The following is a 17,172-nucleotide window of genomic DNA, read 5'->3' as shown; positions in this document are numbered from 1 at the left end:
TTCCCCTTAGAGTCAGAGTCAGAGCTTTGACAAATGGCCTCAAAAGCTCTGCAGTATCTGCACACTATTCCTCTTCTCATTCTGCCCCTCCTTAACTCTCTAATCTCACTTCCTACTACTTCTCCTCCTCACAGTCTCTCTGCCTCAGGGCCTTGACACACTATTCCCTCTGCTGAGATCACTCTTCTCCCAATATTCAAACAACATCATCATCTCCTTTAGGGCTTTGTTCAGTGAGGCCTACCATGACTAACTATCCTGTTTAAAAATGCTACCCTCTCCCCCTCCACCCCACATTGCTAATCCTCCTTATTCCACTTTTTTTTTTTTTAAATTAAATTCCAGTTAGGTAACATACAGTGTCATGTTAGTCTTGGGTGTACAATATAGTGATTCAACACTTTCATGCATCACCCGGTGCTCATCCCAACAGGTGCCCTCCTTAATCCCCATCACCTACTTCACCCATCCCCCTGCCCCCCTCCCCTCTGGTGACTGTCAGTGTGTTCTCTATAGTTAAGAGACTGTTTCTTGGTTTTCCTCTCTTTTTCCCCTGTGATCATTTTTGTTTCTTTTTTTTTTTTTTTTTTAAAGATTTTATTTATTTATTTGACAGAGAGAGAGATAGATAGTGAGAGCAGGAACACAAGCAGGGGGAGTGGGAGAGGGAGAAGCAGGCTTCCCGCGGAGCAGGGAGCCCGATGCGGGGCTGGATCCCAGGACCCTGAGATCATGACCTGAGCTGAAGGCAGACGCTTAACGACTGAGCCACCCAGGTGCCCCTCATTTTTGTTTCTTAAATTCCACTTGAGTGAATCATATGGTATTTGTCTTTCTCTGACTGACTTATTTTGCTTAGCATAATACTCTGTAGCTCTGTCCATGTCATTGGAAATGGCAAGATTCCATTCTTTTTGATGGCTGAATAATATTCCATTACATATAATGGAATATTATATATATATGTGTGTGTGTGTGTGTGTGTACCACATCTTCTTTATCCATTCCTCAGTTGATGGACATTTGGGTTCTTTCCATAATTTGGCTATTGTTGATAACGCTGCTATAGACATGGGGGGGGAATGCATCCCTTCGAATTAGTTTTTTTGTATCCTTTGGGCAAATACCTAGTAGTGCAATTGCTGGATCGTAGGGTAGTTCTATTTTTAACTTTTTGAGCAACCTCCCAAAGCAATCTATACATTTAATGTAATCCCTATCAAAATACCAAGAGCATTTTTCACAGAGCTAGAACAAGTAATCTTAAAATTTGTGTGGAAGCACAAAAGACCCCGAATAGCCGAAGTAATCTTGAAAAAGAAAAGCAAAGCTGGAGGCATCACAATTCCGGACTTCGAGTTATATTACAAAACTGTAGTGATCAAGACAGTATGGTCTGGCACAAAAATAGACACTTAGATCGATAGAACAGAAAAGAAAACCCAGAAACGAACCCTCCTCACCCCACTTTACTTTCCCCATGGCACTTACTGCCTTCTTATATAGTATATAATTTATTTATTTATTATATCTATAGATGGTTTCCTCCCATGTGGCAGAGAGTATAATGCTCCCCAAATATTCTATTTGCTTCCCCAGGCTCCCTAGCCTCTTTGTCATTAGGTAAGGCTGAGAGAAATTGTGGTAGGTCATTTCCAAGCTGCAATGCTGACAAGCCCTTGGCAAAGTCTCTGGTCTTTCCTCTCTTCTTCTGCCATAGCAACCGTGCAATCTCAGACTGGGGTGGTGAAGCCTTCTGGGCCCCTGAGTCACTACATGGAGGACCGTTGCCCTGGAAAATCAGAGTGGACTTGTGTGAAAGAGACATAAGTGCAACACGAGTTAGACACCTCTTGTGCACCGTCTCACAGCCTCTCACCCCACCTCCAAGTCTAGAAGCAGCTCTTGGAGAGCATCCTACCAGCCCAGCTGCTTCGTAGACAAAGCTGGCAGAGCTGTTCTCTAGAGTCAATGACCAAAGGGTCTTTGTGTGGGGGAAAGCTCCCAATTTACAGATCACAGGACAGACAGCACAGGGAGTAGAATCAGAACGCCCACTCCACTTGTCAGCCGTGTGGCCCTCAGTACATCGCCTGGTTTCTGCATTCACGGAGCGGGAAGACCCTATCTAATTGCTACAGGGTGTATGAAGTGCCCATAATAGTCAATGGTGGTGGTGGTGGTGATGATGATCATGGCTAACATTTATTGAGCACTTACTGTGAGGAAGTGAAAATGGAGGAAGGCACCTTGTGAGCAGGTCTTGGTTCTGCTGCTAACTTAGCAATGTTCCCTGAGTAAGCCATTTCCCTTGTCTTGACCTCCATCTCACCCTGGAAACAATGGAGTTGAACTAGTTCAGGGCTTTTGGACTGGGCTATCACTAATACCCTTTGTAGCTAAAAAATTTCAAGTTTACGCAGCGAGCACGTGGAGCTATTGCTTGTCCCCAACTGGGCTGAGCACCTGCGTCTTTCATTGTGACATGCTTGCTGGGGCACTCCAAGCATCGAAGGTGACCTCACCAGCCCTTACAGCAGCCTACTCCCCCCGGGTCCCCGGAGAACGGGCTGATTGCGTCGCGAGCCAGGAAGTTAGAGATGCTGCATCTCTTGCATTTTTTTTTGTCCAGCACACAATAACAATGAGGATAATTCTGTCCAAAAAAGCAATCAAGTTTTTTGGCATGAACTGTGCTCTTCAACCCTGTGGAATTTACTGTCACATCACTGCCAAGTTGGACAGATTCTTATCAGAGCCAGGTTACATCCAGGTCAAGCCTAAGGCCCGTTGTCTCCCTCACGATGCCCGATCTTGCTCCTCATCCACTGTGACCTCCATGCATCTTCTGGAGGGTCTGAGGGGGGACTGGTCCTGTGCTTCCTCACCACTGTGCCAATGAATGGTGCCTTTGCTGTCACGGAAGGGTCTCCTTTTCTTTCTCAGCTTGTTTTCTCCCATCCTTCTGTACTTTGGTAGTATTCTCCAGTTTGAAGTGACAACCTGCAGAGGTAAATATCTGCTGGATATTTTCTCCTTGTGGTTATTGCTGTAAGTTGCCCCCCTCCCCCCATTTTGGATTAATTTCTTTTCACAGCTGATCATATTAATGGGATTTTCAGTAACCCACTGCTTACTACATAATTGAGATAGTCAGAATAAAAAGTCCCAAAGTGGATGTGAATTGAAAGACACATTTGGCCATAGTGAGAGCTGTCAAAATGCCTCCATATCAAGGAAGCTACAAAGCCAGGCAGAATGATTGTCTTTTTTTGTCCCCAAAATTGGGGGTTCCTGGAAGGGAGTTCCCAGGTAGGTTTTCTTCAGAGGGAGAGCATAAGGCAGGGAATCTAGGAGGACCCTTGACCTCATTCATTCCTTGACACCTCATACCTTTGTCAGCTAGTTGGCTATGAATTACCTGGCTATTGGTGTGTGTGGCGGGGCGGAGGGTGGATGGGGTGGAGAAAGGGGATGTCTGCCCACTTTGACCTCCCCTCATGCTTCCCATGTATGAATGAGCATGCATAAGTTATATTTAAAAGCATTTTATTTATTTATTCCACAGGTAATACGAAGTGTATACTGTGTCTATGCCAGGCTCTGTGCTAGATCCTGGAGATATGATACAGAGCGAACATAATCCTTACTCTATAGGGTAGTCAGGTTCTAGTACATCGGATATGCCAACTGGACATGGAAAATCTCAAATGAGTTCTGTAGGATCTGGCCTGCTTGGATTTATAGCATTATTGCTGTTATAATTAAATAATTACTTAAGGAATGATTTGTTAGTATTAGTCTCTCCTTTTCAAGTAAATGTCCAGTAAAGTCAAGGACCCTGTTACCACTATAACCCCTAGCATAATTCTTAGCCCATCAGTAAATGCTCCAGAAACGTGTGTGGAAGAAGGAAAGAAGAGATGGAGGGAAAGATGGAGGGAGGGAAGGAGAAGGTAGGATGAAATAGAAAGAAGAAGAAAGAGAATGGGGGAGAGGAGGCAGAGAAGAGGAGAGGAGAAAGGTAGGTTAGTCTCTTGGAAGATGGGTGAAGCAACACTGTGAAGAAATGCAGAGGGAAGGCAGGGCATGTAGAGGGAAGCTGGTATTGGGAAAGAAAGGAAGTGGTTGGAAGTGAGGAGAGGTCAAGGCGGCTGGAGCTAAGCTGTACAGGAAGGGGGATGTTTCATTTGGGAAAATTCTGTGGCAGATTGTCTGGAGCTGCTCTGCTGGAGACTGGGGCCTGGCCACAAATATGCTCCTGGGCTGAGAGACATCCTGACTGCAGAGAGCCATACCTCGGGCCTGAACTGGGCATGATGGTGACGCTCAGACCTGGGATTGAGGCTGTGCCAAGTAGGGTTGAGGATCTGGACTCTGGACCCAAGCAGACCCGATTTGCTTCCAGCCCGTGCTGCCAAGAGTCTAGAGTTAGGTTTCCTTAAAGAACAATTTGAATGAGGGGGTTATGTTAAGGAGGACCTGGGTGACACCTTCTATTTGGAGGCAGCGTTGGATCCCCTTCATAAAGATGCATTTAATCTTGGCTAATTGGTCCTCACAAACCATTGTTCTAGTTTACGGTTTCTCGTCCTTATTGATAAGAGCTCTGTAATTATATCTTTCTCACTGGTTTTAGCTTCTATGCTTTTTATTGCAAGTTGAATTTTGGTCTTACTGATGTTCCCAAACATTGTGATAGATGGTCTGAAAATCACAAGTGCACATATAGGGAGAACTCTGGAAAAAACAGAAAGCATTTACAGAGTAGATAATATGCGCCACAAGTAGGTCTTGTGCCAACTGCCCTCATTGCAATATTTCAACACCCCTACAAAACAGGTACTATCATTGTCTCCAGTTGAAAGGGAAGGAAACAAGCTCAGCTAGTTTAAGTCACCTGTCTGTGGTCTCTCAACTGCTGGTGGTGGAAAGAGGATCCCCATGCAGAGCTGACTTTAGGTCAGGCCCAGACACCCCAGACCGAGGCAGGCATTCTCCAATGGCAGTGAGCTAAACTGTAGGTGAAACAAGGACAGATGATTTTTACCTTAACAGTTAAATCTGTCTTTAAGGTGTCTTTCTTTAGTTTTGACAAGTGATCCTCATTTTTCATTTGCTGTGCTGATATAAAATTTCATTTAATTAAGTTAAAAAGCAAAATTTCAGAAGAAAATGTTTTTTTTGGTTTTTCTTTTTAAGATTTTTTATTTATTTTTTGACACACAGAGAGAGACAGCAAGAGGGAACACAAGCAAGGGGGTGGGAGAGGGAGAAGCAGGCTTCCTGCGGAGCAGAGAGCCCGATGTGGGGCTCGAGCCCAGTACTCTGGGATCATGACCTGAGCCAAAGGCAGACGCGTAACGACTGAGCCACCCAGGTGCCCCTAGAAGAAAATGTTAAGTAAGTAATAGTGCAGAGGATATATGGATAAGGAAAGAAGAGTAAAGACAGACACAGGTAATAATCTGTGGAATCCTGAGGCCACCCTCAAGGCTTGGTTTTGATCTTTGGCATTAGACTCTGTGACTCTCTTAGTGGGCTGACCCTCATGGAGCACACGGCTTGGCTTGTTGCATCCCACTGGGACTTCCTAATCCTCATCTGCCTTATCTTGGTAGGTCTGTCTGGTCTCTAGGTGCTAGCCACAATCCCTCTCAACAGAGTAAACACAGGAATTAGGTAAAAGGTGGTTTGGCAAAGGTCAAGAGAGGAAATGTCTTCAGCTGCAGTTGGTTCAGGATATATAAGGGTTGGTTGGGAAGGGATACGGAGAGGAGGATCCCCACTGCCCTCAGCACAAGACCTGGAACAATCCAGAGAGGGATTGGGTCAGTGCGCAAATTCTGAGAAAGGTCTCAGGAAAGAAAGGGTTGTTGGTTTACCAGAAGCCTGCAGCCTCGGAGATTTTTTTTTTTTTTTTCCTTCTGTGTCACAGTGAAGGTGACCTACTTCAGACTGTGTGGACCCAAGACTCTGATCTTTATGCTCTTTACCTGGGCAGGAGGCCGCATATTTCTAGGCCCTCATTAAATATGTTGTGGATTCATTCTCCTTGCCACTTCATGTGGAAACCCTTTTATAAGGAAGAGGACAGTCTACTTAGAGGGCCACATTTAGGGTTGATTGGGCACCCAGCTCTGTCCCTCCAATACTAAAAACTAGATCAGCAGCAATCTACTCCTCAATGATTGCTGGAAGTTTCTTTTGCATGATCTAGTTCACCCAGGGCCATTCCCTGGGTCAATGGATAATCAGATCCAAGACCCACAAGGCTCTAACCAGTTCTTGGAAGGGGAATTATAAACCTATCTCCTGATGTGCCCCTGCCCCCACCTCACCACCCCCACTCCCCAAATAGCTGACACAAAAACACTGCTTTTGTGCAGTCCCCTCAAAAGCAAGGATCTTCTTGTGTTAGCTATTGTTAAGCCATAATACTTAATAGGCCAACAATGCTAAGTTATTTGGCTTGCTGATTTGAAAGTTGTATGTCCTGTGTGTTTGTTTTCAAGGTAAGAAAAACTAAAGGTTTGAACAAACATTTTTGAACAGATAATTCCTGTCACTGCCATATGAATAGTATTATGCTTAAGAACACAAGCTCTACATTCATGTTAATTTGAGTTGGATTTTCTGCCCTACCAACTTGGGAAAGTTACTTAACCTCTGAGCCTCTGTTTCTTCCTCTGTGCATGGGAATGCTGAGTCCCATATGCTGCATGGAGCAGAGATTCCTTCAGCCACACTCCATAATGAGCCTCTGGTAAGGCCTGGTGAGGGAGGCAGGCATCTCATGCAAAGCTTAGAGTAGGAACCACTCTGTAGCTGGGCTTTCAGAGACTGGCCTTGGATCCCAGGGTATGAGTATGTGGAGCCTTTCTCTGGTGCCCATTATTCACCTGACTCAGCTGTTCTCCAAGAGCTGACTTGAGCTTCTTAAGTGTACTTCTCTTCCCTGTGAACCAGTTTCTCCATCTTCCTCCTGGGTATCTTTTCTCTACCTCACAGCTTCTGCTTACTTATACCTTTACTTACTCATGCCCTCAACTCCCTCGGGCCCATCATGGCTTCTCATCTTCCAAATCCATTTTCTGCACTTAAGTGATTTCCTTTATATACCCCCAGCTTGAAATTTCTAAAAGCAAGAATTTATTTGGACAAGGCTTTTTGTGTTGTGATACCCTAAAAACTGCTGGCTGGCCAATGGATTGGTTGCTATTGGGTCCAAGTACCACCTCTGACCCAATCAAGTTGTGTGCACATGCATGTGTGTGTCTGTGTGTGCATGTGTTTGAAGATGATTACCTTGAACAAATTGCAGCCACTGGGGCCAGCCCTCCTTCAGCTGAGGTGGTAGGCAAAGAAGTTTCCCTTAGAAGGGGTGGCAGATAGAGTGATTGATATATGTGGTAAAAAAAAATCATGTAAGGTTGTAAAGATTGAGATAAAACTTGAAGAGGATCCAGCACAGAGCTAGGACACATAATAAATGCTCAAAAAATGATAGCTATCATTCTTTGTAATGTGAGTGTTGTTGTTATCATTATTATAATCTATCACCAGGGCAGGCTTGGTTCCAAATGTACAAGGTAATTTGTAGGCTTCTAATGGACAAGGCACTGGCCAATTCTTTTTCTTAAACATGTTTAGTTTGACTTCACTAAAGGGAGGGAGCAAGAAGGGAAGTAGGACCTCTATGTGCACAGCATCAAGGAATAAAAAAACCTTCCCAGAGCAAACATGACCAGTTCCTCTTCAATTTATTTTTTAAAACCACAAATGTGATCCTTTTAGGCTCCCTAAAGTCTTTTAATGGCTTCCCATTTTTCTTAAATGAAGACAAAGACTCTTCAGAAGGCCTTGCATGGTCTGCACCCCCTCTCCATCTACCACGGACATGCACGCGCTCTTCCCAGCTTTGGCCAGCACTCTGAACACGCGGCTGTGGGTGCTGCAGGCACACTGGCCTACCTCCAGGGCCCAGGACACCTTGTTCACACTGCACAAAAGGGCCTGCAACATGCCATCCTGCCTACAACACTTTTCTCCTCCCTTCCCAGCCCTTTTCCTAGTGAATGTCTGTTCCCCTTTTGGCTCTCTGCTCAAATATCAGGAAAGCTTTCTCTAGGACAGGATCTTCTGTGATATGCATTCGAGAATCAAATATTTTTGCTTTGGCCCATTGTCTCACTGATGTGATCATGTGGCTCATGTCTGCTTCTCTCACTAGACTCTAAACTCATAAAGGCAGAGAATGTCTGTTTTTGCTCACCTTTGTGTACCCCAAAGCCTGTGGTGCCTAGAACATGAAGGCACTCAATGAATATCTATTGAATAAATTAGTCAACGATAAGTTTTGTTACCAAAGGCAACTAAATGATTGCCTATCTCAGAAGCTATGACAAAACTGGAAGGTAGAAATAATGCAATATTAAGCTTTTTTTTTTTTTGTCTTAGTTAAAAGCACACATACAGAACTCACCAAATTTGGCTCTGTTCTATGCCCAAAGGAAATGGCAACATATTTTTAAAAACTGTTATTATACAGGCCACATTCATTGGCCAGAATGCAATAAATTTAGAAATTAACAAACAGGGAGCTAAAATCAGTCTATGCTCCTGAAATATAAAAACACTTCTAAAGATCTCTTGGTTTAAAGAGGAAATAAACTACTTGGAACTGGACCACAATGAAAACAGCATACATCAAAGCCAATGGGATATGGCCAAAGCAATTTTCAGAAGAAAACTCTAGCCTTACGTTTATTTATTAGAACATAAAAAAGATTGAGAAGAAAAACAAAAGGAAGCCAAAATAAGTGGTAAGAAATTAATCAGTTGATAGAGGAACAGAAATTAATGAAATAGAGGAAAAAAATCAGCAAACTTGATCAATAAAACCACAGGTTTGTTTAAGGCAAAAAATTATTTTGCTAGAACAGTTAATAAAAAAGAGAAAATAGTAGGCAATATTAGGCGTGAAAAGGACAGATGTACACATATGAAGGGTAATTTTTAAAGGGAATGTTAGGAACAACTTTATGCCAATGAATTTGAGACCCAGATGAGATAGATGATTTTTTAGGAAAATATAAATAACCAACATTTGTTCAAGAAGTAGAAACCTTAAATGAATAACCATTAAAGAAATTAAACTATCAGTTAAAACTATACCTCCTTCCTGCCCCTGCAAAAGGCATCAGTCTCAAAAGGCTTATGCACAAATTCTTCTAAACTGTGGAAGAACAAATCATTTGTTTATGACCTTTGGGGTATAGAAGGCCTTCTTAAATCATAAAAACAAGAACCTGTAAAGAAAAGGTGAATGAATTTGACTCAGCAAAACTAAAAACTTCTCTATAACAGAAGACACAATTAACAAAATTAAAAGTCAATATTTGAAGATACATATATATGCATATACATACACAAATACGTTCATATATATATATATAAAACAAATGTATAGTACCCTGGTGCTATGGACTGAACCATGTGCCTCCCCTCCCCCCATTCATATATTGAAGCCCTAACCTACAATGTGATAATATTTGGGGATAGGGCTTTTAGGAGGTAATTCCGGTTAAATGATCATAATCTGATAGGATTCGTGGTCTTATAAGAAGAGGGAGGTCTTTCATGTTCCATATGGATGCATCAAAGAAAGGCCACATGAAGACACAGCAAGAAGACTTTGTAACCCAAGGGAGAGCTCTCACCAGATGCTCACCTGGCAGACACCTTGATCTTGGACCTTCCAGCCTCCAGAACTGGTAATGTAGACACTTGGATATGTAAATCCATAAGAAAAAAAAAAAAAACAATAAAAAAGAGAAGTCAAGATATGAACAGGAAATTCACAGAATAGATATGGTCAATAAAGATAAGAAAAAATGCTTAGCAATACTCAAATCCCTTTTTAAGAACCATCATATTGGCCCAACTTTATAAAGTTGATAATCTCCAGAATTAACATGGGTATGGGGAAGTAAAGTATAAATTGGTAATAGTGACTTTGGAGGTAAATGGGACCATCTTAAAATATAATAATTCCAATCTTCTGTATCTGTTCCTGGAAATTACCAGCCACACACAATATGTTTAACAAAGCATTATTTGAGAGAGCAAGACTTCTAAAGGCTAAGGTGATAGAGCTGACAGTGTGGTCAACCAGAGGGAGGCTGAACCCAGAAGGGGCTGAGAATTGGCCAGTGGAGAATGCCAGAGAGGTTGTTGGATTGGAGCGAGGTTGTTCCAGAGAGAAGGCTGCAAATCAGACTGCCTGAGTCACCAAGCCACAGCACCCACAGGGACGCAGCTAAAATGGAATCGGGCCAGTGGCAGTTAGGAGTGCTGCAGAAACCCAGAGAGGTCAATGACTAGTTATCAGACTCAGCTTCAGCTGCCAATGCCTGCAGGGCAAGCAGCCAGTAGGTGGAGAAGGGGCATCACCATGGAGACCAGAGGATCTGGATAGGACATGGCCCCAAGGACTCTGGCTCTTCCATTTGTCCAGGAAGCACCAATAGCCATATCATCCCACTTACACCCAGAGACCATCTTAAAAGAAGGGAAAGACTAAGATACAGAGCATTTTATCCAAGAGATCTACTCTAGAAGGAACTCTTTGGATGAACAGATTAGACTACTCTTTAAATCAGATTGACTCAAGCAAATCTTCCCTCCTACTCACCAATGGATACGATTTGGTGAGAAAAACCAGATCAGCATGGAAATGACATTTTTCTTTGAATATCTGAGTTATGAGGTGAGTATATTTTGTGCTACCCTCTGCTTTTTATTTTTCTTTCATGAAAGTACATAATGCAATCTCATAGATCAAAGAAGGCATTAAAATGTTTCAATAAGCAAAATGCTGATTTCATAAAAACAAATTACAGAAAGCTCTTGCATTTTGAAAGTAAACTCCAAAGACTATGTGATGACCTCTCATTCCAAGAGCTGCACCTCAGGGGGGAAGTAAGGAGCAAGGGTGTGGGGACTGGAAAGCCCTGAGGATTCCCAAGAGGCCAGTCTTGGCTGGTGGCAGTGAGAATAGGGATTGTTGTGTTGATCCCAGTACTCTTTGTGGTGATGATTAGCGTGGTATTGATCTTACTAAAGAAAGAGAAGAGAAGTGAATTTCAGAAGGTGCCTGAACAACTTCCACCCTCCTTGGAGTAAAATCACAATAATAATGATTGGAATCATGATTCGTGCAGATCTTACCCGCATTATCACATTGACTCTTCACTATAATCCTATAAATAACTACTATTATTATCTCCCATCTTACAGATGGGGAAGCAGAGGCTTAGAGATGGGTTGTCTGCAAATATGTCCACCAGTGCCCCCATCCCAGGATGCACATGGCCGTCCTCCCACCAAGTGTCGCTCTCTACAGTATTTCCCCTCCCCTCGAGTCTCAGCTGAGCCACGGCTGCTTTCAACAGTAGAATACGTTGGAAGTGATACTGGGCCCATTCTGGTCTACGTCATAAGAAGACGGGCAGTTTTCATTTTTGTTCTCTTGAAAGCCAATTGCCACGGAAAGAAGCCTCATTAACCTGTTGAGAGAGAGAGAGAGACCTCACAGAAAAGGAGGCCCAGTTTTTATGAGAGACTCATTAAAAAGAGAAAAGGCCAGCCAGTCTCCAGTGATTCTAGCCCTCCCTGCCGAGGGGCCAGACATGTGAGTGAGGCCTTCTTGGTTATTTGAACCCTAGCCAAGCTCACTAATGAATGCAGCCATGTGAATGACCCCAGTGGACACCATGTGGGGTCCAAGAATTGACTCAGCAGACTCACAGAATTGTAATGAATAATGAAATGGTTATTGTTTCAAGCCACTAAGTTTCAGAGTGTGTTGTTATACAGCAAGAAATATCTAAAACAAGAGGTTAGAACCTCGCCCAAGGTCATATGCCTTGCAAGTGGCAGAGCCAGGACTTGAGGCCAGGTCTTTCTGATTCCATTGCCCAAGCTCTTAACAGCTGAGTGACACTGAAGAGGAAGCTGCGTGACCAAAGTTTATACATCATTAAAGATATGGAGATTATTGGCAGAGATCGACTCCATCACCATTTATGAGAGCCAAGGGAAGAATGAGCAGGAGAAAAAGGACACACCAACTGTGGAAATGAGCTTCTAGAAGTTAGAAAAAAGGAACTTAAATTCATCAAGTATTTATTGAGCATCTGCAATGCTTGAGGCAATTTTCTAGTTGCTCTGAGGGATTCAGAAGGGCATGTACTTGATCCCAAGGAGGTATAGACTTAATTAGGGAGAAGAAAAGTGAATAACACTATTAAATGTAAAATGGTGCAGCCACTAATGAAAACAGTTGGGTGATGCGTTGGAAAATTAAAAATAGAATTAGCATATGATCCAGCGATCACTACTTCAAGCAGAAGAATTGCTCAAACAGGTATCTGCACACCCATGTTCATAGCAGCTTATCCATAGTAACCAAAAGGTGGAGGTAACCCAAGCGTCCATCAAAAGATGAACAGATAAACCAAATGTGCTATGGACATACAGTGTAATATTATTCAGCCTTAAAAAAGAAGGTAATTCGGACACACGCCACAACATTAGATGGACCTTGAGGACATTAGGCAAAGTGCATTAAGCCAGTCGCAAAAGGAGAAGTACTAGAAGATTCTGCTTACATGAGATCCATAGAGTAGTCACAGTCATAGAAACAGCGGAATGAGGGAATGGGGATTTATTTTGTAATGAGTACAAAGTTACAGTTTGGGAATATGAAAAAAGTTCTGGAGATGGATGATGGTGATTATTGCAAAACAGTGTACTTCATGCCACAAAACTGGGCACTTAAAAAAGGTTAATATGGTAAATGTTATGTATATTTTACCACATTGAAAAAGAAATGTTTATTATAAAAGAATTTAACATTATACAAGGCAGGGAGGGGTGAGGGGACTAAATGCTGGCCGAGTGGGAGGGAAGGGGTAGTGGGGCTCATTGTGGGCCAGGCACCGAACTAGGTCCCTCCCTTCTTTGTGTTGTCCAGTCTTCCCAATAGCTTGGGGAGGTGAAGGTATTATACCTCATGCGATCAGAAAGTAAATTGATAGACTTAATTGCCTGTACAGTGTATCATAAACACAATTTGCCACAATATTATAAATTGGTTCAAAAGTTTTGAGTTAGTGTGACAGAACCAGAATGAGTATTATTTGAGGAAAGGTGAAGATGTTGAAGGGGGTGGAGATGAGTTTCGTTTCTTTTTAATATTTAAAAACTAATTCCACAGAGGAAAGTGCACCAATTTTTTAAAAGTTTATTGTTTTTTTTAATTATAAAAATAGTAAACAATTATGCAGAACATTTAAAAAGTTAGTGAAAGAAGTGGGTGCCTGGGTGGCTCAGTCGGTTAAGCATCTGGCTCTTGATTTCGGCTCAGGTCATGATCTCAGAATCGTGAGATGGAGCCCTGTCTGGGGGCTCTGCACTCAGTGCGGAGTTTGCTTGAGATTCTCTCTCTCTCTCTCTCTAAAATAAATAATATTTTTTAAAAATAGTGAAAGAAGAAAATAAAAGCTATGCAAGATTTTGCCCCCAGAGATACATTGTTAATTTCAGTATCCATCCTCTCAGTCTCTTTTTCTCTGGATATATGGCTATTCCCTCATATTGAAAACATAAACCATGTGTATTTTTATATCCTGAGTTTTAAATCTTAATATATAAGGGAAACATTTTCCCACACCACTAAATATTCTTTAAAACTTGCTTTGTAATGATTTGTAATGATTTGTAGTGATTTGCCATCCTATAGACAGGCACACATTTTATTAAACCTCTCTTATTCAACAGAGGGTTTGCATTTTTCCTCTTTTAAGTAACACTGTCATGACCACCCATATATTATAAATCTTTGACCATATATCTGATTATTTCCTTAGAATAGGTTCCTAGAATTCCACCAAATGTTGTAAAGCCACTGCCAGAGACAAAAAAAAAAAAAAAAAAAAAGTCCGCAGAGAGCTCTAGTTTTGAGCCAGGACGGCAAGTATGCTATTTTATATAAGGATGCATGTTTGGATTATCCTCTTAAAAATTATCTGTGCCTCTTTCGCCTCTGAGAGTTCGGATAAATGTGTACATAACTTATTTATAGTGAGCTAAGTAAGTAATGGATGTACAGTTCAAACCAGTAAATCAGTCTGTATTGTTTTATCTTGGCAGCTCACATTGCTTGGCACATAATAGGTATTCAATAAAAATGCGTTGAATGAATGTCTATTGAATGAAATCTTTCATAAAGAAAGACACTCTCAGCGTGAACATGGGGACCTAAAATTGAAAATGTGAAATGATAGTGCTTTGACTCCCGGGTGTGACTCACAGGCCCAGATGGCTCTGTGCAGGATTTACGGAGAAGCGCCGCCGTGTACGGATCGCAGGCTGGGCGGGGAGGGGCGTGGGCTCGGCGGAGCTGGAGCAAATCTTCTGGTGCGGGGGTCTCTCAAAGCAGCTGCTCTCGGAGCCCGGGCAGTGGGAGTGCCGGGCTGCTCTGGCGAGCCGCCGCAGCAGCGTGGGTGGCCCCAGTTTCTGGGCCTTCCTCCAGTTGTGCGCACACAGCCTACGTTACTCCTGTCTGTTTTATGTCACCAGAGCCCTGGGGATGGCAAGAAATCTGCCCCGAAGTGTAAAGCCGCCTTCTTACTGAAAGAATTTTCAGAATGGCAGCGGTGTACATGGAGGTGCCTGGAGATTTCAGAAGAGATACCCAGAAACGGCAAAATGTGAAACAAAGGAGTCCTCTGGGGTTAGGCATCCGAAATCATCGACTGCTGTCCATCCAAGAGGGCTCCGTGTGCTACAAGCCGCTGGCTCACAGAGCCTCAACACACCTGCTCCTCGGCGTTTCCGGAGCTCGCTTCCATGGGGACGTTTCCTGTCCTGTCGCCGGGCAGGAGACTGTGGCCAGGAAGCCCATGTGGTGCAGAGGAGGCTCGGCGGATGGTGCAAAGGAAGATGGAGTGGGGATCGAGGGAAGCTGGGATTCCATTTTGAGCCTTTCTAAGTGACCTGGGTCAAGTCCCTGAACTCGTTCATTCACTCAAGGAACGTTCAAATGTGCTACATACTAGAGCATCACCATTGAAGAGAAATATAACGCAAGCCACATGTAGAATTTAAATTTCTTTTTTTTTAAGATTTTATTTATTTATTTGACAGAGAGATAGAGAGCGCACAAATAGGCAGAGAGGCAGGCAGAGGGAGAAGGAGAAGCAGGTTCCCCGCTGAGCAGGGAACCCCAGGCGGGGCTCGATCCCAGGACCCTGGGACCATGACCTGAGCCGAAGGCAGACACTTACCAACTGAGCCACCCAGGCGCCCCTGGAATTTAAATTTCTAGCAATGACTTTTAAAGAAGTAAAAAGAAAGAGGTGACATTAATGTTCATGTGTTATTGAACCCAATTATGTTCATTTTTTTAAAAAGATTTTATTTATTTATTTGTCAGAGAAAGAGAGAGCACGCGCACAAGCAGGGGGAGTGGCAGGAAGAGGGAGAAGCAGGCTCCTCGCTGAGCAAGGAGCCTGACATGGGGCTTGATCCCAGGACTCTGGGATCATGACCTGAGCCGAAGGCAGCCACTTAACCGACCGAGTCACCCAGGTGCCCCTATTGAACCCAGTATATTCAAAATATTACCACTGTATCATGTAATCAATATAAAAAATCATTCATGAGATTTTTATCTTTACATATTTTTCCATATCAAGTCTTCAGAATCCCATATATGTTTTACATTTAAGGGCACATCTCAATTCAGATGCTAAGCTTTCATTGGAAATAGTCAACCTGTACTTAGATTTCATCAAGTTGACAGTTGGAGAAGTAGATGCACATACCTGAGTTGTTCCAAATAGACTTAAAAGTTTTCCAATAAGGGCTGCATCGGGCTGCAGGAGAAGATCGTGGTCTCCACAGGAGTTAAAGTTCCTCTAATCTTCGCTTGTTGGAAGAACTTGAAAAAGAACAAAAAGGAGTAGGCGATGGTGCGGTTAGCTGGGGCCTTGAAGATGATGAAGAGATGACACTTACAAGGTGGACAGGCATGATTATTGGGCCACCAAGGACAGATTATGAAAACAATATATAGCCTGAAAGTAGAATGTGGACCTAAATACCCAGAAGCTCCTCCATCAGTTAGATTTGTAACCAAAATTACTATGAATGGGACTAATAATTCCAGTGGAATGGTGAATGCACGGAGCATACCAGTGTTAGCAAAATGACAAAATTCATATAGCATTAAAGTTGTACTTCAAGAGCTAAGACGTCTCATGATGTCCAAAGAAAATACAAAGCTTCCACAGCCACCAGAAGGACAAACATACAACAATTAATTTTAGTGGATCTCAAACTTGTCTTAAATCAACAGCCTTCTACTCGTGTTAATGTCTTGATTAAATATCACAATGCAAAATACCCACACATTAAGTAAAATAATTCCAGCTGGTAAACATGACCTGGACATTTGAAGAATATATTTAATATATGTACACCGTTATGTTTTCAGGTTACAGGAGGAAAAATGCAGCACAATTTTTTTTCTCTTGTTAAGGCCCTATCATTTATTTTTTAAAAAAGATTTTACTATTTATTTGACAGAGAGAGACATAGCGAGAGAGGGAACACAAGCAGGGGGGGTGGGAGAGGGAGAAGCAGACTCCCCACTGAGCAGGGAGCTCGATTCGGGGCTCGATCCCAGGACCCTGGGACCATGACCTGAACCGAAGGCAAACGTTTAACCCAGGCGCCCCAAGGCACTATCATTTAAGCATAAACCTGGAGTACTCAAAATAGAATTCAGGTTTACAAGATGAAAGCATGGAGAGAAGCGTCAGATGCTGTGGAAGCATACGTGTTTCTGAAAAGTAAAAAAAAAAATCTCAAGAAGGAAAAACAGAAATGGCATGCTTTATCCATCTTGCTTTAGTGAAAGAGCTTCAGTTGAAATTGTCTAAAGTAGCAGGTACAATGAATATTGTCACAAATTGTGTTAATTTTTGAAGTGGTGTGGCTGCTACTAGTAGTATCAAAAATATGTTCAGGATTGTTTTGATACCTGTATTTATAATAAGGTGTGGGGGAGGTGGATGAATTTCTGTTAAAAGCTGTTCCTGT

At 42.6% G+C, this 17,172-nt stretch overlaps 1 pseudogene; it reads left to right on the top strand.

Moving 5' to 3' along the window:
• Positions 1-15,942: 15,942 nt before the first annotated feature.
• LOC116645983 lies at positions 15,943-16,391 on the top strand (annotated as a pseudogene).
• The last annotated feature ends 781 nt before the right edge of the window (positions 16,392-17,172 follow it).

The sequence above is a fragment of the Phoca vitulina genome, unplaced genomic scaffold (genome assembly GCF_004348235.1).
Source record: "Phoca vitulina isolate PV1807 unplaced genomic scaffold, GSC_HSeal_1.0 scaffold2, whole genome shotgun sequence".
In the NCBI taxonomy this organism is placed as follows: domain Eukaryota; kingdom Metazoa; phylum Chordata; class Mammalia; order Carnivora; family Phocidae; genus Phoca; species Phoca vitulina.
Note: the sequence above shows the minus strand (reverse complement) of the source record. Positions and strands in the feature narration are given on the sequence as shown.